Source organism: Labeo rohita, chromosome 10 (assembly GCF_022985175.1).
Source record: "Labeo rohita strain BAU-BD-2019 chromosome 10, IGBB_LRoh.1.0, whole genome shotgun sequence".
NCBI lineage: Eukaryota > Metazoa > Chordata > Actinopteri > Cypriniformes > Cyprinidae > Labeo > Labeo rohita.
In genome coordinates, this window is record NC_066878.1 from 12,501,859 (window position 1) to 12,526,479 (window position 24,621).

General features: G+C 36.6%; 1 protein-coding gene across 6 annotated transcripts in view; it reads right to left on the reverse strand.

The window, feature by feature from the left end:
• Positions 1-15,947, reverse strand: part of kdm6bb (lysine (K)-specific demethylase 6B, b) — a 36,126-nt gene extending 20,179 nt beyond the window's left edge. For 2 of the 6 annotated variants that reach the window (XM_051121089.1, XM_051121084.1), the window contains exon 1: positions 10,399-10,597. The gene's annotated coding sequence lies outside the window, so the exon portion shown is untranslated. Of the gene's footprint in view, positions 1-3,199; positions 3,347-3,378; positions 3,634-10,398; positions 10,598-15,127; positions 15,306-15,732 lie in introns of those variants that run through there. The other 4 variants (XM_051121086.1, XM_051121088.1, XM_051121085.1 and 1 more) reach the window with 4 other exon arrangements.
• Positions 15,948-24,621: the final 8,674 nt, after the last annotated feature.

The window sequence follows — 24,621 nt, forward strand, 5'->3', positions numbered from 1 at the left end:
ACAGCCGGAAAGAGAGAGGAAGAGTGGGAAGGGAAAGATAGGGGCGCCACTGCTGTCGGGAGCAGTGAGATTGTGTTACTGACTGATATGAGAGAAATTCAGACTCAATATTCAGAGAAAAAACACACACACTGCAGACATAAACAAAAGCCGCTAGCCTGAACTGCGAGGGGCTTCCTGTTTAAACAACAAAATTAGATAAGTTGTGTGTCTCTTTATCGAAAGCAAAATGCAGATGGTGTTGTAGACACAAATATAGACAACATCTAAAATGGTGATCATGTATGAGAATTTGAGGTTTAGATGAACAGTTTCAGTTTCAGACGCAGAAGAACATCCACTTTCGAAACCCGAATCATCAAGATGTCTTATATTGGCGTATTTCACGTCAAGCAGGACTTTGTTGTGGAGAAAACGGTCTTGTAAAACTGATGATGTTTGCTGATGTGGGACCCTCTGTGTAACCGCATGAACGTGATTCTCTACTACGCCGTCGTATAATCAGCCATATTTTCTGAGAGAGTAATTCTCACAGGATTTCTATCTCTACGTCTTGTTCTCACATCCAGCGCTAATGTTGGGGTGCCACTAATGCTTAGAAGTTGTTAAAAACTTGACGTGCTGTTGCAGCTGTTGGAGTCACAGTCGCTGGGTTTATGAGTTGATATCCAATCTGAGAGGCAGATATTGACATGTACACATATCTCATATTACTCTAAATAAACAGAGACAAAGACTTACTCTCGTACATGAGATTTATATCAGATCAACAGTGAGTGTTGTAACAGGCCGGACGCATTTGGTGGCGGATTTAGGTCATTAAACATAGAGCAGCAAGGACAAACTATTTTGATGTGTGAGAAAATAAAGACTCCCATAGAAGTCAAACACGCTCACACGTGCACACACACACATACACTCTCTTCTCCTGCCTGTTAAAGGGAAAGTGGATCCAAAAATTATTAAAGCTGCAAGCAGCGTTGAAAAGGCCCTTACACTCGGGCTCACCAGCACCCCGGTGGCTTTAGGAAAACAGCGAATGGTGGGCAATATGATTTTAAAGTGGTAAATATAGAAGGAACATGTCAAAGTCATTTATATGTGCCAACTTCCTGCTACCAGGTGATAGCGCTATGACTATAAATGGATATTGGCATGTAGATGTCTTCAGGTCAGCACTTTTATCAAACAAGTGAAGTTTGGTGCAGACTGAACATGTCTGAGTTAGTGCAAAGCATGACTTATCCTATTGCCAACAGGTGGCACTATGATTATAACTGAATATTAGCCTTTAGATGTCGTCAAGCCACAAAGTGAATTATGGTGCAGATTGGACATTGCATGTTTAAGTTAATGTAAAAAAGTCATTTCCTGTTGCCTGCAGGTGGTGCTATGGTTATAATAGAATACTGGCTTTTAGATGTGTTTAGGCCAGGATTCTTACTGAACATGTGAAGTTTGGGGCAGATCGGACATTGTATGTCTGAGCTACAACACCTTTTATTCCAATGGTGAAACGTTGCACTTTGTCAGGCCGTTACAGACACGCCCTTTAGTGAAAATTCGCAATTTAACATTGCAAAGGCCTTTAGATTAGACTAATCAAATATAATGTTGATGTAATTAAATCTCTATGAGGAGTTTGTTACAATGTAAAACATGCCACTTCCTGTTGCCAGCAGGTGGCGCTATGGCTCTAACTGAATATGGCATGTGTTCAGGACAGGATTCTTATCAAACATGTTAAGTTTGGGGCAAATCGGTCATTGTATGCCTGAATTATAGCAACTTCCTTTTTCACGGCAAAACATCAAAGTTTGTCAGGCCGTTACGTACACGCCCTTCAACGAAAACTCGAGATCTTCGCAATTTAACGTCACAAAGAGCTTTAGATTACACTGACCAAATTTGGTGTTGATCTGTTTAAATATGTAGGAGGAGTCAGTTTAAATACGCCTGAAAATGGCAAAAACAGCACAAAACCTGCCGTGAAAATTCAAAATAACAAACTTCCTTTTGGGTTTCAAACTTCATACCAGGGGACTTTTTTTGTAGGCATTGGCGAGTTACATGTCTGTATGTTTGTGAAACATAGCTCAAAGGGCACTTCGTTGAAATTTTATAGGTGGCGCTATCGAGTCATTTTGCCACTGACAAGTTTAAATATGCACAAGTGCAAGTGAGATCATGAAGTTTTGCATACGGCTTTTTACAAGTCTCCTGAAACAACATAATAGTCTTCTGTGATTTGGTGAGAAGAACACAAGTCGTTATTCACTGTTGTAGATCTCAAATTTCATTTTCAGGAATTTTTAGACTTTAGACTTTTTACTTTTACTTTAGATACTTTTTAGATATGTGCATCTTCACGTTCTTTTGTGTTCCAGAGAGAACTAAAAACCATTAAATTTCCAGTTAATTATGGCCAAATTTTCATTTTGGGTGCACTATCCCTTTAAATCCAAAACTCCCTGTAACACAGTTGAAGTTTGCAGGAGATCTTAAAGTTCAGCAGATATTTACATTACTCATTCAACTATTCAAAATACTTTTACAACGGCTGGGGATATGCCAATTCTCCCGTTTCTTTTCTCTCATCATTCTATCTTCATTTGCAGGTGCTGCTAATGAATTGGGCCAACAGGGACGACAGGTGACCGTGGGGCCCCACTGGAGGGTAACGTAATGCATGCATGTGGGTGTTCTATCCCAGATAACAAACTGAGGAAATCTCTCTCGTGCAGAGAGAGTTATGGGTGATAGTGCTCATGGGGAGGTTGTCTAAGAAAAGTTCACTGCAGACACACACACACCGAGGCAGTGTCTTTTATTAGATCTGTGCTAAGATGTAATGGCAGAGATCAAGATCGCCAGCTATAATAACCCATACTTCCTGTACAAAAGTATTCAGTAGAGACCGGCTTGCTATTACATTACACATACACACACAATTGCATTATGTACAGAAGGATCTCCTCTGCAGCTAACTTCACAAATCACTTTGAGTTGTAGAGACTTGCACGGGATTTATTGCAAAACATTCACAGTCAATCACGTTTACCGCACAAAGAAAAGAAAGAAAGCACATGGAGCACAAAGACAGTAAGAAAAAGTAAAAGTAAGCCGGAGGGGCCGGTATTTAAGTGGCATGGAGAGGAGAGATGAGTGTTCCTCTCCTGAGATGCACAAGCTTTCTTACCTTGCAGGTCAGAGAGGAAAAGATGGGCACTGCTTCCTGTTTGCCCACTCCTCGAGCGCAATGTACCTTTAAAATGTTTCACCTTTACCTTTAAAAGTACCGGATGACAGCTCTGACAAATCGTGCACGCGCTCTGTCTCATGCACACACACTCACACAAAAAGAGTGAGAGGACTTACTCACGGAACGCCACTGACAGACAGGAAGTGAGCTTCTATTGTCAAAAAGGCGAGTGTGCCTAGTCCATTCTGTCCTGTCCTTTCTTACCCCCCCTCTCTCTCTCTCTCAAAACACTGTCTCGCGTACTCTCACATTTGCACCCTCCTCTCCTGCCTTCTCCTTCAGCAGACAAAGAAAGGGAAGGAATGGTACGAGAAAGCAGAAAGAGAGAGAGAGAAATAGAGGGAGAGACAGTGAAGGAGGTATAGAGAGTGGTGTTGAGAGAAGATAGCCCAACCCCCTTCTACCAGCCAGTCTGCTTTCATTTCTTTTCCTTTTTTTTGCTTTTCCCTGTACAGCCCCTCCCCCACTCTCCATAACCTCCCTCTCCTTCACTCCATCCTCATTTTCTCTCTCTCTTGCTCTCTCTTTCTCTCTCGCTTCGCACCTAAAGAGTACAGTATGTGTTTCCAAGGCAACCAATCATAAACTCTGCTCGCTGCACATCAGCTCAATGCTACAGAAGACATTCTGAGCGCAAAACAACGACCTCACCTGAGAAGAAAAACACATGCAAACGTGTGCACAGGAGTCCCTGAGGGAGATCATGTGCAATTGAGAAATTTGCATGGTTGCTTATGTAGATTTATCTGTCTGGACCACATTGTCTGATTTATTTTGTTATTTGTTTAGTGACTTCAGATGTGAGGGTGTGCATGTTGTTTAGATCTTTCTTTCCCTCTTCTGAATGTACCACGTGCAAACCTTGCAGAGTAAATTTTTGTCCACCTGGAAGAAATTACAGTTGACTAACTGGTAACAAAAGATTATTATTATTATTAAGAAATATAGTAAGAAAATTGTTAAAACAGTCCATGTGACATCACTGGTTCAACTGTAATTTAATGAAGCTACAAGAATACTTTTTGTGAGCAAAGAAAACAAAAATAACGACTGTATTCAGCAATTTATTCTCTTCCGTGTCAGTCTTCGACACACGTTTACGAGAGAACCACGATGTACAGTATTTGCGTTCTGACGTGGAACCTGGATTTAATCAAAAATACCTTAATTTGTGTTCTGAAGATTAATAAAAAGTCTTACAGGTTTGGAACGACATGAGGGTGAATAATTAATGACAGAATTTTCATTTTTGGGTGAACTATCCCTTTAAAAATGTTTGCATTCCGAAATGTTTCAGAAGAATTCACATCACTGTTAAAAAACATCTCTACAGTCAGTCTTTTCTTATGGCTAAGCCGTTTTAAGAGAATCTTGCTGAGCAAGTAAGTTTATAATTTGCTGTAGTGTCAAGCTAGCTAAATAAAATCCAGTTTAATGGCACAAACATTTGAGGGTAACTCCTTCAGTACAAGTATAAAAACACATTAAGGAACTGTACACTTGCAGTGGATTGCCAAGCATTGGTTTCTGCAATTGAGTACTTTGCAGAAGTAAGCAAATTCCCAGCCAAGTTCTTGTAACTTACCATTTTTTTCTCTAAATTGTCAGTTAGAATAATTTGTTACAATTCACCTTGTTTGACGTCATGTTTTAATGTTAACGTTTTAAATTTAACAATGTTGAGATCAGAGTGTTTAAATCAGAGATTTGAGATCAGGGCCCATATTCACAAAACATCTTAAGGCTAAAAGTAGCTCATAACTTGCCCATTTAGGAGAAAATCTTAAAAATAATGGGCATGTCAGTCCCAAATGTTTGCTCTAAGAGTATTTCACAAAGCGTTTTAGCACTAAAACTAGCTCCTGAATCTGTGAAATGTTTGGAGTAGTGAAGAGCACTCCTAAGTCATTAAGACCAAATCCCAACTATCCCAAAATGGCTGTTGTTAGCAATCTGCCTTTGAACTTAAACGTTTTAGAAACACTCTGTATTTATCTGCACACGTTTTCCCACGCAACTTTTTTGGTTTTGGAGGTTATACCAACTCCTTTGATTATATCCTTGTTGTCATTAACACATTGGGCAAGAAGTAACAGCTGTTCTTGCGTCGCATTTGGTTTTCTTTTACGTTTGCATGTCTTAATATTATAATTAATATTGAATATGGCAAAATAATACTGCACTCTACAATATTTCTGTGAACAAATCTTTGACAGAGACTCCTCCCCTATCAGCCAATCACTGTGTGCATAGTTAGTAGGCATGCTGACATCGTCCATAGCAACAAGGTCAACCCCGCCCTTACTCTTAGCTTAAAGGAGAAGTCCACTTCCAGAAACAACAATTTACAAATAATTTACTCACTCCCTTGTCATCCAAGATGTTCATGTCTTTCTGTCTTCAGTCGTAAAGAAATTATGGTTTTTGAGGAAAACATTTCAGGATTTTTCTGCATATAATGGACTTCATTGGTGCCCTGAATTTGAACTTCCAAAATGTAGTTTAAATGCAGCTTCAAAGGGCTCTAAACGATCCCAGCTGAGGAAGAAGGGTCTTATCTAGCAAAACGATCGGTCATTGTTTTCGAAAAATAAAAATTTGTATACTTTTTAAGCACAAAAGCTCGTGTAGCACAGGCTCTGGGATGCGTGCTCTTCAACGATTTGTTCATTTTGAACAAATCTTTAATGTGACTCGGGAAGAACGAGCCGTTTCAGGGAGTGATTCATTCAGTCGCGCATGCACAACATCCTATTAGCTTCTGTACTGGAATTAGGTCACCTGTTTCGAGTCTTCGGGTTTTTCGAGCCGTTCGTTTATCTTATGGGGCTGTCACGCAATGCTGATTTTGCTAAAATGAACGAAATGACTCGAAAAAAGATTTGTTCATTTTGCTGAACGAGACTCAAAGGTCCGAGTCGGTAAAATGATCCAATCTTTCCATCACTACTAGGAATCACGTCTTCGAATCACCACAAGTTCATCGTCTGTGTACTCTGACTCAGAAAGTTAGAGTATGTCAAAAAACTCCATGTTATTTTCTCCTACAACTTCAGAATCGTCCGACATCGTTGTACCTTTTTGTTTGTAAACAGCATTTGACTTGCACTTTCTTAGTCTTTGTGCGTTCGCTTTGCAAACACTGGGTCTGTAGATCCATCCACGTGACCTTCCGAGGTGATTCAATAGTACGTGAACGTGCATCCCAGAGCCTGTGCTACACAAGCTTTTGTGCTTAAAAAGTAAACAAATTTTTATTTTCCGGAAAAAAAAAAAGATCGTTTCGCTAGATAAGACCCTTCTTCCTCGGCTGGGATCATTTAGAGCCCTTTGAAGTTGCATTTAAACTACATTTTCCATTATATGGAGAAAAATCCTGAAATGCTTTCCTCAAAAAACATAATTTTTAGCTAAGAGTTCTCTCTTAAAACGTATTCACAAAGCTGCTGAGACAAACTTTTACTGAGTAATAAAGATAAGTCTTAAGCTAGGAGTAAGGGAGGCACTGACCTTGTTGCTATGGATGATGTTGGCATGATTACTAACTATGCACACAGCGATTGGCTGATAGGGGAGGGGTCTCTGTCAGAGATTTAGGCCTAATTATAGGAATATTGTTTGAGTGCGATATTATATTGCCATATTCAAATAAAGATTTAAAAATAAAAAAATGTTTCCACATTCAAATAAAGATTTGAAAATACAGGCTAAGTGTCACTAATTAAACAACTCTATGTTCAGTCTAAATGTCAGACTCTTACATGTATGCTTTGCATAAACAATTATTGAATATGCATAAACAGCCTTTTACTTAACAGAGTAGAATAATCATGGTTGACAGTAGGGCTGGGCAATATGGCAAAAAATTAAAATCCCGATTGTAAACATGGACCTGTTTGGCTGTTGCACTCGCGTTTCCTGCAGGGTCTCATGCATGAAACGGCATTACAAATCCAGCACTCCTTTTATGTTTTTCCTATTCCACTGGCCGCGACGCATCTTTGTCAACACAAAAGCGCATTCTGTGTGAACGCGTTTTGCGTCCGGACGCTTCTTGATATGAGCCGACATGTGGTTGGATCGTTCTTTTCTTTTTACGGTTATCGTTGGCATATTGTCAAAGTGTCTAATTCTAACGTTTTGTAATACTTATATTCAAATTTCCGATGGTGTGAGACAGATAGACGGCAACAGCCATTTTAGGATAGTTTGTGGCTTGGTCTTAGTGCCTTTGGAGTCCTCTTTACTACTCCTAATGTTTCACAGACTTAGGAGCTAGTTTTATTGCTAAAACGCTTTGTGAAATACTTCTAAATCAAAAATGTAGGAGTCCTAAATTTAGGACTGACTCGCACATTATTTTTAAGATCTTCTCCTAAATTGGCGAGTTATGAGCTACATTTAGCCTTAAGATGTTTTGTGAATACAGGCCCAGCTTTGTTAATAGGTTTTAAGGGAAAACAAACTAGCAGTAACATGAGATCAGAAGTTCAGGATCAGAATTTTGGGATTATTGTTAAAATCAGAAGTTTGAGATCAGACGTTTGATATCATATTGTTAAAATCAGACGTTTGAGATCAGATGTCTAAATAGAAGCTATAGTAGTAAGACGAGATCCGAAGTTCAAGATTAGATGTTTGAGATTAGTACTAAAATCAGAAGTTTGAGATCAGACATTTGACACCAGACTGTTAATCAGAGGTTTGAGATCAGACATCTAAAAACAAACTAGCAGTAAAACGAGATCAGAGGTTCAAGATCAGAATTTTGGGATTATTGTTAAAATCAGAAGTTTGAGATCAGATGTTTGATATGAAATTGTTAAAATCAGAAGTTTGAGATCAGACATCTAAAAACTAGCTATAGCAGTAAAAAGAGATCAGACAATTAAGATCAGAGTTTTGAGATTAGTGTTAAAAATCAGAAGTTTGAAATCAGAATGGTGAGATTAGAGTGTTTAAATCAGAAGTTTGAGATCGGAAATTTGATATCAAATTGTTAAAATCAGAGGTTTGAGATCAGACGTCTACAACCAAACTACAGCGGTAAGTCGTGATCAGACATTTGAGATTAGTGTTAAAATCAGAAGTTTGAGATCAGACATTTGATATCAGACTATTAAAATCAAAGGTTTGAGAGCAGACATCTAAAACAAAGCTAAAGCAGTAAGACGAGATCCAAAGTTTAAGATCAGAGATTTGAGATTAGTGTTAAAATAAGAAGTTTGAGATAAAACGTTTGATATCAGACTGTTAAAACCAGGTTCTGAAAGTTCAAAGTTCTGAAATCAGACTGTTGGAGTTAGAAGAAATCAGAAGTTTAAGATCAGACTGATGAGATTAGAGCGTTTAAATCATAAGTTTGAGATCAGACATTTGATATCAGATTGTCAATTTATAGGTTTGAGATCAGAAGTCTGAAAACAAACTATACCAGTTAGACAAGATCAGAAGTTTGAGATCAGACATTTGATATCGGACTTAAAATCAGAGGATTAAAATCAGGTTCCTGAAATTGACTCTTGCAATTAGACGAGATCAGAAGTTTGAGCTCAGACTGGGGAGATTCGAGTGTTTAAATCAGATGACTGAGATCACAAGCTTGATATCAGACTGATGGAGATTTGACATCATTTAGACACTTACACAAAAGAGATCATAAATTTGAGATCAGACTACTGAAAGAAGACCCAGATCCAAAGTTTGTTTTCAGGCTGTTGAGATCATACTATAGTCTAATCCGGGAGTTATTTGGCAGCCTGACAGTAAACTAGTTCAGGCAGATATGAAGCAGATACGACACAAGGTGGAACTACTGTACAGAACTATCTAACGAGCTCCAAAACGATGGTGGTCCAGTAATGACAGTTCCCTCAGAACCACAGATTCCCATATGAGGTTGTGAAGTGCTTGGATTGGCAAAACTTTAGGATGTTTCCAAAACCAAGTTTCCTTCACTCCCAAACCATAACCACCACCACTGCGACTCACACAGCTGGACCACCGTGGCCCATACCAGAACCAGGCATAATGTTTTAATTTACCGCTGAGCTGTAAAAGGTGCACAGTATGCATGAGAAATTTAAAAGGATGGTTACGTTTTCAGAGTGCTGTATTTATATATTTAGGGTGTTTCTGCTCAGATTCAACACTAGACTACGCTCTTCAAGAATTATAGTAACTCAAAGGTTTAGCAAACACTTTGTAACTATACGAGGAGAAACAAATAAGGTTGAGCTTCAGCACATACAAACTTGGGTCTCCAAAAACACAGCTGACTCAAGTATCTAAGCTGTCCTCACAAGCGATTAATTCTGCAATTACCGACTTCCTGTTTCTGTGTTTGAACTCTGTTCTGGGTTTCAACTCAGGAAGGTTCATTTCAGTCTACAAGGCACAACTGATCTCATTTAACTGACATCACGGTTTCATTCATTACAGCTCCACCAAATGACTTGGGTTAAGCTTCTATTTTTAGAAGGATATTTTAGCAGCTCACGGTTGTCTGCTTGTGGTAAAGCTCCGGTGAATGTAGGTCAGTATGTGGAGATAACCACAGCACGTGTGCCATTAAGCCCCCTGCAGGCCTGTGCAAACAATAGCCGTCCAATGCTTTTTTTTCTCCTGGAAACATTTACAGTACACACTGGATTGCTTTTAAGTAAACACAGTAATTTTCAGAACCATACTTCCTCTATGAGCTGACATGCATACCAGATGATGCCATTTTCTAAAAACCAGTGCATTTTGAAGCAACGTTTGCATGACATTCATCTTACAATATGAAAACTAGAATGCCTTAGGGATTGTAATCTCATGATGGCATTTATTTAATCACACGGAACTAGAGAGCCGGTGTAAGCGATACCAGTAACTACAGTTGCCGGCGATGATGTGAGGCAATGCATCTGTAATGCTACTACACACACATACACACACACACGTACACTGCTGTCAGAATAATGAATGACTGCTTTAGTGCTGATCAGTGTGCACGTAATGCACGCATACACGACATTTACCTTTATAAAAACAAATGCCTATGCTAATTTGCATATAAAAAACCCACGCATGTAACTCTATTATAAGATGTTCTGAATAAAAAGATGGTCTTTCCTAAAAAATGTTCATCTTACCTCCTCTCCTCTTCTTTCACCTCCTCTTTCTCTCCCCTTTTTCTCCCTTTTTTCCTCCTTCTTTTTCCTTCAAAGCAAATCCAAACCTTTCCTCTCCCTTCCTCTCCTTCCCAAGTCAATCCTGTCGCCTCTGTTCCCCACTTCTCTCCTCCCTCTTTCCCCTCTCCTCTCCTTTCCTCTCTCTGATTCTTAGATGTTCGCAGCGGACTCATCCACGTGCACAACCTGGGGGCGGAGCCACTGCTTGCTGCTCCTGCACTCTGCTCAGTTGTCAATCATCTCACTTCAGCCAATCAGAAGAAAGCAGCCTGTGTCCGTCAAGGGATATCAGCGAATATGAGCCCTGGAGGTGGGAAATGTGTGAAAAAAAAAGTGGAAGAGAGAGAGTGTGTCTGCCGTGTATGTGTGTGTGTTTTGGAACAAGGCCAACACACTATGTGCTATTTTTAAACCTCACTGTAGGGTGGCAAAAGACTCCATTTTCTAAAAGAATCGGGTATATTTCAAAGCCTCGGGAATATCTGTATGCTCAATTAAATCTGTTTTGATTGAAGAAATATGGAATTGTGTAATTCATCATGGAACAATTATATTCTGTAACGGTATTTTGATGTAAACGTCTCTCCATGTAGCGGTGGATGTGGTCACTACAGTTGCTACAGAGTTTTTAATGGACTAAAAGCTGCGCTGAAACCATATTAACAATTCTGAGCTTAGCTAGATTATAGTGATGCATATAACCACACCAGGGTGTTCCTCTTTGGGTGTTAAGGTAGTTGTTTTGGGTGTTGTTGGTGTTTCCTTGCCAACCCAAATCAAGAAAGCTCATCCCACAAGTCTGAATAGGTTGCTTGTCAGTGTCAGTCTGTGGCATGAGAATCATAAGTTTGACTTGAAATAAAAAAAAACAACATCTTGTCTGACACGCAGAGAGTAGATTTCAGCAGGAGATTAGTGGTGATAGGATACGATAAGCACTAATAGATGCTAGTGATAAGTAAGAGACAAAAGGCAAAAAAGCAATAGGAAAGGAAAGAACAGTATATAGTAGGATAGGATAGGCCAGAATAGGGATAGCATGTCAGGAGAGAACAGAACAGCATTAGGAACTAGAATAGGAAATGCAAAGGATTTGAGAAGACCAGCGAAAATAATATGAATAGGATAGAATGAATATAGGATATCAATAGAAATATAATAGAATAGAATAGCAAAGAATAGAATAGAATAGAATAGAGTAGAATAGAAATAGGCAAGATATTAAAGGATAGGATAAGATATACCAGGATATGATGAAAAAAAAAAAGGGAGTAAATAGAATAAGAGACAGGATAAGGAAAACAGGATAAGACAGAATAGAATAGAGTAGAATAGAATAGAATAGAATAGGGCAGGATAGCATAAGAAAGAATGGGAATGGGATGGGATAGGTATAGATCTGATAGAATAGAATAGAACAGAATAGAACAGAGTAGAATAGGACAAGATGGGAAAAAATATGAATCGGATATGATAGGATAGCAACAAGAAAATGAAAAGTGTAGGACAACACAATAGAATAGAATAGAACAGAACAGAACAGAACAGAACAGAATAGAATAGAATAGAATAGAACAGAACAGAACAGAACAGAACAGAATAGAACAGAAGAAGGTAGGATAGAATATAATAGGAATGGAATATAATTGGAAAAAGACAGGGTAGGAAAGCATAGGATACGACATGATAAGATCTGATAAGGAAAAACAATAGAATAGAATAGAATAGAATAGAATAGAATAGAATAGAAATAGGAAAGATATTAAATGATAGGATAAGACATACCAGGAAATGATGGAAAAAAACAGGGAGTAAATAGAAAAGGAAAAGACAGGATAGGGAAAACATAGGATAAGACAGAATAGAATAGAATAGAATAGAATAGAATAGAATAGGGCAGGATAGAATAAGAAAGAATATGAATGGGATAAGTATAGAACACAGTATAGAATAGAAAAGACAGGTTAGTAAAGCATACAATAAGACATGATAAGATCTGATAAGGAAAAACAACAGAATAGAATAGAATAGAATAGAATAGGATAGAATAGAATAGAATAGAATAGGGCAGGACAGCATAAGAAAGAATAGGAATGGGATGGGATTGGTATAGATCTGATAGGGAAAACCAACAGAACAGAACAGAATAGAATAGAGTAGAACAGGGCAAGATGGAAAAGAGTATGAATATGATATGATATGATAGCGATAAGCATAGGACAACACAACAGAATAGAATAGAACAGAATAGAAGAAGGTAGGATGGAATAGAACAGGAATGGAATATAATTGGAAAAAGACAGGGTAGGAAAACATAGGATAAGACAGGATAAGATCTGATAAGGAAAAACAATAGAATAGAATAGAACAGAATAGAATAGGATAGAGTAAGGTAGGATAGGAAAGAATATGAAAAGGATAAGATAGGAGCATAGCGACAAGAATATGAAAAGCATAGAACAACAAAACAGAATCCGGCAGAATAGAACAGAACAAAACAGAATACAAATAGAATATTAATGGAATAGAATTGAAAAAGACAGAATATGAAAGCATAGGTTTAGACAGAATACGTTCTGAAAAAAACAATAGAATAGAACAGAACAGAATAGAATAGAATAGAATAGGATGGGAAAGAGTGTGAATAGGATAAGATAAGATAGTGACAAGAACATGAAAAGCATAGGATAGAATAGAACAGAACAAATAGAAATAGAACAGAATTGAAAAAGAATAGGAAAGCACAGTATAAGATCTGATAGGAAAGAAAAGAACATTATAGAATAGAATAGGATAAAATAGAATAGAATAGAATAGAATAGAAATGAAATGGGATAGATATATTATATGAACAGGAATAGAATAGAATAGAATAGAGTAGAATAGAATAGAATAGAATAGGACTTAATCAGAATAAGACAGAACAGGACATGAAAAAAAGAAAAGAAAAAAGAAAAGAAAAAAGAAAAGAATAGGACAAGGCAGGTCAAGATATGAAAGAACAGGAAAGATAGAATAGAATAGAATAGAATAGAATAGAATAGAATAGAATAGAATAGAATAGAATATGACTTAATCAGAATAAGACAGAACAGGACATAAAAGAAAAGAAAAGAAAAGAAAAGAAAAGAGAAAAGAATACGACAAGGCAGGTCAAAATATGAAAGAACAGGAAAGGATACCATAAGATATAATAGAATAGAATAAAAATAGATGTTGTTGAGATAGGATAGTATCCAATTACTAGGAAAGAATGAGGATAGGAAAAAGAATGGGAACAGGAAAGGAGAAATGAATAGATAATATAAGAGAATAGATGATTGTAAGATATGACAATAAATTCTGATTGGAAAGTTGGAAATGGATGGACTGGATATATTAAGAATAGATTATATGATAGAAAAAATATGATGGTGAGATTTGAGAATAGATGAAAAATGCTGGGCATAGGACAGGACAGGACATAGAAGAACTCGAGGAGAACTCGAAATGCTTGTGCATTCCTGGCAGTGTCTGGTCACAGCTGGGTAGACCCACAGCTTCTGACTGAGACTGAGACACTTAGACTGAGCTATTGAGGCAGTGAGGCGGTGGGTGAAAGGAGGAGGGGGTCTTGCCTACGTGACTTTCTGTGCATAGCACCCACATACCCCATCTGCCCTATCCCCATCCTATCAAACAAGGAGAGATGACAGTGTTTGGGGTGAGCACAACCCAAAATTTGATGGACACGCAGAGACGGTGCATCACAAAAAACACACAGACCATAAGAAATGAGACAGATTCCTGTCTGACTGCCCATAGCAACAGCTCCAGTGCTGCACCGTCTCCATTGGGCGAGTCAGCCGGCTGCATGATATACCAATGTCGGCATGCCAGCCAATCAGACGCTCTGTCTGGCTGAGCCGGATTCCATGCTCACCATGGTAACAGAACTACACACTTGAGTCAGTCAAACATGGAGTTCTGACATCCATGAACCACATGTGACCGCTGATTCCAAGCAAAGAGAAAAACCAGAAGATGCCATAAATCAACACTGTTTATGTGTTCGCGGTAGCATAAGGACATACAGAAGACAGACTCACCAGAACAGTGATGCATGAACTAGCTTATTGGAATTCCTCTGGTGCGACAGAGCCATAAAAGATGCATCTAGTTTTGAGTGGCGGCGTGGTGTGCTTTATATCTGTGGCTCTGAATTATAATTCCAACTAGATTATGCATGTGTAAAAGTTGACGCCGCTATGTTACAGGGAGGTTTGGTCTCTAAACATGGCTCAAGTCCAATGTAATGTTTTTATTTCAGTGTCATCAATGTCCATAGCACAAAATTAACTTTAATACAAGTTATAGGTTTGGTCAGATCCCTAACAACATCAAACTAGAGATATATTTTTATTCGGATAGGACAATGCAAAAACAATCAATATTAGATAAATAATAATCAATTTCATGCACCCCGTATCTTATAAGAAATATGTTACATTCTAACAATTCGTGTTAGCATCATAAATCAAACATTAGATTAAAAAACTAGGTGAAAATCCATAAACGTGAACCAGCTCTGCTTGGGAACAGCTTTGTCTGAACATGCTACACACATGAAATATGATGCTCAGTCAGTGTGATCATCTTTTAACCCCGATGAAGCCATGATTATTGGTCAGGGGAGAGTTAAAAGACCCACCTCTTCTCCATGATGATTGGCTCTCCCAGCTGTTCATCTCCCTGAGCTCAATCAGAGAAAAGCTCTTCATAAACTGGTACCAATAGCACTTTTCTACTGGCTGCAGATGCATCAGCATCACTGACATCATTTTCCATCCCATTGCAGGGATGAAGGAAGAATCCCAGCTGCTGGACAGCTGTGCAGATGACAAGAGAGAGAAAGTAAATAGTACATAGTATAAGAGAGAGAGAGATAAAAAAAGTTTTCCTAATGTTTTGTTTCTGTAAAGCTGACTGCATGTCATGAGGAATGTTAGATTTCTAGCAATAAAATGTATTATATATTTTAAGCCAGCATAAAGATCAAGAAACACTATACGTAAATATATATACAAATAAACATTTAAAGAACGTTAACAAATAATAAACAACCCGTGTGAACATTTCTGTATTCAAATAGCGCCATCTAGTGGTGTGTTTCATAACTAGAAAAGAAACGCACAAGTGACGAACATCTTTAAAACACAATTTAGTGAGTGTAAAGCAAACTCGTTGTAATATCTAAAAAGTAACATAACTTATAGTTCGCAACCCAGCTATATTTACATACATTCACCACCTTACCTGCGATATGAGCTGAAAACCGATCTTTTCGGGTTTACGAGGTAATGAGGAAGAATTGCGCAGTTTAAATTCCTTTAAGAATGCTCCACAGAGCCTTCCTGCACCTGTAGCACCGCCATCTGTACATGTACCCTCCGTCAGAGCTTAATTACTGCTGAGCCAAGACTAGAGGGGTTGTTACTCACAGCCGCCTTACTTTTACTAAGGATGAACGGTTGAGTCACTAAGTGACGTCAGTGCGATTCATCCCACGCGCTGGAGTGTCACTTGGGCTCACGAGCTCGAGCATCTCTTCTTAAACAGTACTACATAGAACGTTTTTTATTTATTTATTGTTAGCAGATTATTTTATGTTTACTTGTGCACTTAAACTTCACTGCAACACGCTTTTTATTTATTTAGTAATAAATAAATAGGGTGAATTCAGGATAATTGGGACATTTTTTCCTATTGAGATAAGTGGGAAAACTGACGCAAGTATCCTAAACCCTAAATAAATTCCAGAAAACAATCTACACTACTAGTCAAAAGTTTTTGGACAGGAAGATTTTTAATGTTTTTGAAAAGTATGTTCTGTTTTGATCCGAAGTACAGCAAAGCCAGTAACATTTTGAAATATTTTTGCTATTTAAAATGTGTTTTCTATTTGAATGTATTTAAAATGTAATTTATTCCTGTGATCAAAGGTACATTTTCAGCATTATTACTCAGCTTCCAGTGTCACACGATCCTTCCGAAATCATTCTAATATGCTGATTTGTTGTTTAAGAAACATGTTTTATTATTAATATTATCATCAATATTTAAAACAGATGAGTACTATCTTTTTTCTCAGGATTCTTTGATGAATAGAAAGATCCGAAGATCAGCATGCTTTTATTTTGCAAGGATGCTTTAAATTGATCAAAAGTGATGAAAAGACATTTATAATGTTACATCAGAGTTCAAATTCAATGTAAACATCACAAAAATTAACAAGTAATGCACAAAACTCCAGTCCATCAATTAACGTCTTGTGAAGATGCATGTTTGTAAGAAACAAATCCATTATTGAGTCCATAATCCATAATAATGCTTTCTCAGTAAAAAGGATTACATTAACATCCACCATCATATTTGTTTAGAACCGTTTGGACTGTTTTTGCTTTGTAAATGGTGCTTGAGCTGAGAATTTTCTCTCCAAATTCAAACAAACCTAGATTTTATTTAGAGAAATGCAGCAGAGTTTTGAGGATTACTTGTGGATTATTGTGATGTTTTTATCAACTGTTTGGACTCTCACTTTGACAGCACCCATTCGCTGCAGAGAAGCAAGTGATGTAATGCTAAATCAGATAATTTTTTTTACTGCCTTGTACAAAAACCAAACAAACATACAAAAAAAAAAAGACGATTAGTTGGATAGTATAGTATAAATAGTATATAGTATAGTATAAATGTAAATATTTTTAATTGTCCACTATATGGAAAAAAGATCGAATCAGTTAAAAAAAAAAAAAGTGCAGCAAGAGAACTGTCAGCACAGGTTAAAGGAGAAGTCCACTTCCAAAACAAAAATTCACATATAATGTACTCACCCCCTTGTCATCCAAGATGTTCATGTCTTTCTTTCTTCAGTTGCAAAGAAATTATGTTTTTTTGAGGAAAACATTTCAGCATTTTTCTCCATATAATGCACTGATATGGTGCCCTGATTTTGAACTTCCAAAATGCAGTTTAAATGCGGCTTCAAACAATCCCAAACGTGGTTGTAAACGATCCCAGCTGAGGAAGAAGGGTCTTATCTAGCGAAACGATTGGTTATTTTCATTTAAAAAATACAATTTAAATACTTTTTAATGTCAAACGCTCGTCTTACCTTTATCTCCTCTGTCTATTCTGACTCAAGACAGTCGAAAAACTCCAATCATATTTTCTCCCTCGACTTCAAAAATCATCCTACATCACTGCAGAAGTTCTGACCCAGTCTTTGCAAAGTGAACATGCAAAGAAACAATCAAACACCCTTAACAAAAAAGGCAAAACAGCGATATAGGACAATTTCAAAGTATATAAACTGTATTTTTTTCAAATGAAAATAACCGCTGGATAAGACCCTTCTTCCTCGGCTGGGATAGTTTACAACCACATTTGGGATCGTTTTAAGCTGCATTTAAACTGCCTTTTGAAAGTTCAAAATCAGGGCACCATATCAGTCCATTATATGAAGAAAAATGATGAAATGTTTTCCTCAAAAAAAAAAAAAACCCAACATAATTTCTTTATGACTGCAGAAAGAAAGACATGAACATCTTGGATGACAAGGGGGTGATTAAATTATTTGTAAATTGTTGTTCTGGAGTGGAGTTGTTCTCCTTTAAAGTTTTAGTCAAGTCAATATTGTCGGCTATATGTAGAGGTTTACATCATAGTAATGTTTTCTTGTTGAAATGTTTCAGTAATTATTCCCTGTTCTTGTGCTTGTCCTAAACCACTTCAAAAAATATTTATATTTTTATCCTCCACAGTGCAATCCAGTGTAGTGACCAAAGGAAGCAGAAAAAAAAAGTCGGATGCAGACCACCCACTAGGTAACTATGGCAACAAGTCAACCTTACGTTGGTGGGCAGGCAGTCAATCGTGGAGGAAGGCTCACTAGTAAGTGTTAAAGTAACATGTATGTGTGTGTGCAATATGTACACTTCAAAGAGTACTTAGACAAGCTGGCTTCTGTTTTCCACATATACATAAACACGGAGAGAGTACTTTTCCTTACAGTTTTATTGAAGAGTATAAAAGTTATTACCACTGTTACTATTTAGATAGATGTATAAATTGTCATCATTTATTAATAAAATATAAAATATACAAAATGATATCCAATTATTAAATAAAATGTAAACTATACAATAAAGTAAACATTTGTAATGTAGGGAAATCACGACAGTACATTCAGGCCACTAGGAGTTTTCCTCACTCCTTGTTGAGATGCTGTTGTCATGGTAGTGCATGAAGATGAGAAGTACAAGCGCTTCACGAAATGAGAAAGAACCTCTTCAAAAGACATGCAAGCCCTTGACCTTCAGAACCAATAAGAACGATCACACTCACATATACACAAACGTCAACTAACAAAACAACAGCCCTAGTAATGAATCACACACTTGATTCAATGCCTTGCGCTTGCTACACCATTCAAGTCATGTACTGTACATTAGTCTACTGTACTCAACAGAACATGTTGAGGCCAGAAACTACATTCAGCTGCGTTTAAACAATGAATCCAGTGTTTAAACGCAAGTTTGCAAGGCTGTTTAGTTATTTGAATATAGTTAATATGCAATCTTGTGAAAAACGGCTATAGGTTGGGATTATTTCCACATAGAGAATCTCCAAATGAGTTTTAAATACGTTCAGTGAACACATCGGCCACTAGGGGGTGCTATGACTCTTTGCTGGTTAGAGTCTGTCTATCAGCGTCTTCCATTTAATTGCACTAAAAGCTAATTCCACTTCTACAAATAAAATTGTAGAACACATTTCAGTTTGCTCTGACCCCGCTGTGGTTGCAAATTGGTTATTTATTTTGGTTTGTTTGAATTCAAAATGTCCAAAATGCAGACTCGCATCAAAATATTTGGCTATGTTTTCAGCTTATCAACTTTAGACTAATGTACATTAAAATAAATCAGAAATGGGTTTTGATTGTTTGAAAGCATACTGAGAGGATAACCGAACACTTCGTGTTTACAGCCCGGCCCCAAATCACCAATTACTGGCGTCAACAGGAAATACACACTCATTATAGTTCACTTAGACCCAATGTAATGCCATCCATCAATCAAATCTAAAGTCAGTTATAGGCTGAAAATGAGAACAGACCAGTGAGGTTACGGTTATTTCACTGGGCGTCACCCATAGCCCTGCATTAATGTTTCATTATGGCTTTATTGCAAATTTATTACTGTTCATTATGTATTTTGTAATAACTTTATTATAGATTCTCTGAGAGCCACTGTATTATATAACAGCCATTTAATGTCCCAATGCTTTCTGATTCACTTTTCATGTATACGCATTTAAAATGTACAGTCTTTCTCTTCCAGGAAAATTAGCAAAAATATTGGTGACTCATCCTGCGCTTTATAAATTTTTATCCAATCAAGTGCTCTCTAGAATGAGAATGTCCCACCCAATAATGATACCTGTAAAAGCCCGTTTCAGTACTCTCAGACTTTTTTGCAACTGCGAGTTTACAACTCGCAATTCTGACTTTTTTCAGAGTTATAAAGTCAGAATTATGAGACATAAACTCGAAGTTCTCAGAAATAAAATCAGAATTGCGTGATATAAACTTGCAGTTCTATTTTTTTTTTTTTGCGTGAAATGCGTGATATAAACTAGTGTTGTCACGATTCTGGAATTTCTAACTTCGATACGATACCTTGAAAAATATCGATATTCGACACCATTTTCGATACCACGAAAACTGCCACAATATTAAGGGGGTACTTTTTTTTCATTTAAAGATAAATATAACAAATCTAGAACATGACAATGAGGTATATTTTACATGAACAAAAATGTTTTGAGGTACTACACTGCCACAGCCCTGTTCAGCTTCTTAGCTTCATTTGAGTTTGCTTCATACTTTCTTTGCTGTTCAAATACAGCTGGTAGTGTAGGTTGTGAGCGTGTTGTTTTTGTTGCAGGTCGAGCCTTATCTTCTTTCTGGTGCCAAACTTTAATAAACTTTTTTTTTGTTTTGTTTTGTTTTGATTTTAGACCACACTTTTAAAATGAACTGAACTATCTAACTAATCTTAGAACTTAAGCTAATGGTAATAGATATTTGTTAACATTAGTTAACATGAATAAACAATGAAAAATACTTCCAAAACATTTATTAATCTTAGTTAAAAGTTAATTTAAACTAACATTTACTAATACATGAACTAATTAAAATCCAAAGTTCTATCTGTTAATATTTTTTCATTGGACCAGAGCTAACATGATCCGTTGTCTTTTTATTACCTACCGTTATCAATATTTATCGAAATATCTATATTTTTGACAATACTAATATAAACTCACAATTGAGTTAAAAAGTCAGAACTGCGAGACATAAACTCACAATTCTGAAAAATGAACTGGCAGTTCTGAGAAATAAAGTCAGACTTGTGAGATATACACTCACAATTCTGACTTTTTTTTCTCAGAATTTCAATTTTATATCTCGCAACTGTGACTTATTTCCCTCAGAATTGCGAAATGCAATTGCGAGTTAGGTCAGAACTCACAATTCTGAGAACACGGATTGGACTTTATAACTCACAATTGCGAGTTTATATCTCAATTCTGAGAAAAAAAGGTCAGAATTGCGTGAAGAACAGAAAAAAAAAAACAGAATTGCAATATAAACTATAATTTTGAGTTATAAAGTCCAATCTGTGGGGAAAAAAAACTATGTTCTCAGAATTGCGAGTACATATCTCACAATTCTGACTTAACTCGTCACAACTGCGTGATATAAATTCACAATTGCGAGAAAAAAATGTCAAAATTGCGAGATATAAACACATTTGTAAGAAAAAATTGTCAGAATTGCGTGTTATAAACTCACAATTGCGAGAAAAAAAGTTAGAAATATAAACTGGCATTTTTGAGTTGTTGCAGTTGTGAGTTAATATCATGCAATTCTGAAAAAAAAGTCAGAATTGTGAGTTTATATTGTGAAATAAAAAGTCTCAATAACCTTTTTAAATTGTTTATACATTGTTGGAAACTGGCTTCCATAGACGTCAAATAAAGTCACAATTCTGAGAAATAAAGTCAGAATTGCGAGATTTAAACTCACAATTCAGACCTTTCAGACAATTCAGAATCAATTTTGAGTTAAGTCAAAACGGTGAGATAAACTCGCAATTCTGAGAACAGTTTTTTCAGCCAGATTGAATTTAAGAAAAGTCAGAATTGCGAGAAAAAAAATTCAGAAAATGAGAAAAAAAAAAAAAAAAAGTCAGAATTGCGAGTCTTTATCATGCAATTATGACTTTTTTTTCTTTCAGTTGAGTTTATGTCAAGCAATTATGAAAAAAAAACTGAATTGTGAGTTATATCACGCAATTCTAACTTTAGACCTAGCAAATGCGAGTTTATATGTCACAATTCTGAGAAGAAAAGTCAGAATTGAGATAAAAAGTCACAATAACCTTTTTAAAAAATAAATAAATAAATAAATATTCAGAGGCTGATATGGGCTTCCATAGATATCGCCTGCTATCATATATAAAGTCACAATTCTGAGAAATAAAGTCAGAATTGCGAGACATAAACTCACAATTCAGACTTTTTTTTCTCAGAATTTCGAGTTTGTATCTCGCAATTGTGACCTTTTTTCCCTCAGAATTGCAACACGCAATTGCGAGTTATTGAGTCAGAATTGTGAGATATAAACTCGCAATTCTGAGAACATTTTTTTAATTCAGTGGTGGAAACGGGCTTCCATAGATATCACCTGCTACCAAGAATAAATAAAAAAGGCCAATGGGACCTGAGACACATCTCTCTCCAACTTCCTATTTAAATAGGAAATATATCAATAACAGAAAGTCAGTTGTTGTCATAAAGCAAATTCAGGCCATACTGTGATGAGATAGTGATGTTTCATATCATATTGGTGTTACTATAATTTTTTATTCATATTCAGTTTTATTTTACTTTAATATACAATAACATTTGTTTAAATAATTTTGCTTTTAGAATTTTTAGTTTATTATTTTTTTTTTTAGATTTAATTTTTTGGCATTTTTGCCTTTTATTTAGAAAGGACAGATCTGAACTAACAGGAGGTGAAGTGGGACAGAGATAGGGAGAGGGACCAGGAAAGGTCCTCGTGTAGGGATTTGAACACGGGACGCGCGTAACGCAAGGGCGCTGTATGTCTGCGCGCTGCCTACAAGGCTATCGGCGCACACATAACTTTTATTGTATTTATAGTGACTTTTATAAATTTCACGTCAGCTTTACATACATATCTCATATCATATCGTCATAACATATAATAGCTATATAACAGTGATAACATATAGTGCATTGTTTAGAATTTAACTTTTTAATTAATTTTTAATTAACTTCATTGTCACAATTTGTTATTAAAAGCGTAATTTATTACCCTAATTAAAATCTCAGTAAACACACTTAGCCGCTATAAAAATAAACAAGCCTGTCACAATGAATGGCTGAAAATATCTGAGCCTGAGTCGCATGATAGAACATGAAAAAACAGAACACGCTCTATTTCTAAATGTTTGACAGGCGCGCCATATGTTTGTTAATTATGAAGCCGTTATGAAAGCACATCAGCTTCGCTTTTTTCTGCCGCTGGTCATATGGCTCACATCAGCTTTTTGGACACAGCTGGCTGAGGTCAAACTCTCTCCTTGTTCTGCAACATGCTGACAGAAAGTTTCTGAGCCTGACTAGATGTGAGCCAAACGAGACATCTTACTGACATCCGAGGGTCGTGATTTGAGGGGAATATGTGGCAAGATGTGGCAATACTGCATCGCTTGTTTCCAGCAGTTTCTGCAGCAGCATTATTGGACAGTGCTCGCTAGGCCCACACGCATCTGCACCCACAGAACTCACAGATTTACTTCAAGCTCAATTTGAGAACCTGTCAATCATAAAATTATGCACATTTGGTGCTTCCTACTTTATGTGATTATTAAATAGTTGAAATTAATTTAACAAAACTCTGACCTACTAATAGGAGCATACTCTTAGCTATATAAAGCATTATGTTTAAATCCATTCCACAGATTTTCCACAAAATCTGCACAAAAATGGGTCAATGACATGAAAGTCCTTTTTCAGATCTATTAAGCTAACCCTATTAAGCCTACTGTACCATATTTTACATATTCATTGCTAAGGCCGCTAAATTATCGCCATGATCAAAACTTTAATGAAAATCCTGTTGTACACAATCTAAAACGGTCTGAAGTAAACAAGAGAATAACTTTTTAAATGCCATATTGTTAGCAGTATTTCAATATTTCTTGATTATGTTGGGGGTTTTTTTGTTAGAAAATTCATGTCAAAATGTATCAAAACTTCTACCTAATTCATTCAATCACTGCATTGCATTCCATTATATGTTTTAAATATCATCTTACTAAGACATATTTTTGGGAGAAATAAAGTGACTGATATTTATGTGCATTTTATGTAAGTAGTCTGCTATATAAATATCTATGTGTTTCTATGTGACTTTTTGTACGGTGGCTGAGAAAGCTCAGTGCGCTGCAACTTAAGAAAACACATGAAAATAGAAAAAGCACCAACAAATTAAGGAAACATCTTCATCAGTTTTACAGCACATGTTGCAAAAACTCACAACACAACCAAATACAGTTTTTGTATTTGGTTGTGATGCGAGTATTTGCACCGTGAGTATTTGTAGCGCGTTTCTGTATTTGGTTGTGTTTCTGTATTTGCAGTTGTGATGTTTGCAGTGTTGGTTGTGTTGTGTATTTGCAGTTGAGTTTCTGTATTTGCAGCATGTTTTGTATTTGGTTGTGTTGCAGTATTTGCAGCGTGTGTTTCTGTATTTGGTTGTGTTGCAGTATTTGCAGCGTGTTTCTGTATTTGGTTGTGTTTTGCAGAGTATTTGCAGCGTTTTGTTTTTGCAGCGTGTTTTTGTATTTGGTTGTGTTGTGAGTATTTGCAGCGTGTTTCTGTATTTGGTTGTGTTGTGAGTATTTGCAGCGTGTTTCTGTATTTGGTTGTGTTGTGAGTATTTGCAGCGTGTTTTTGTATTTGGTTTGTGTTGTTGCATTTGCAGTTTTCTGTATTTGGTTGTGTTGTGAGTATTTGCAGCGTGTTTCTGTATTTGGTTGTATTTGC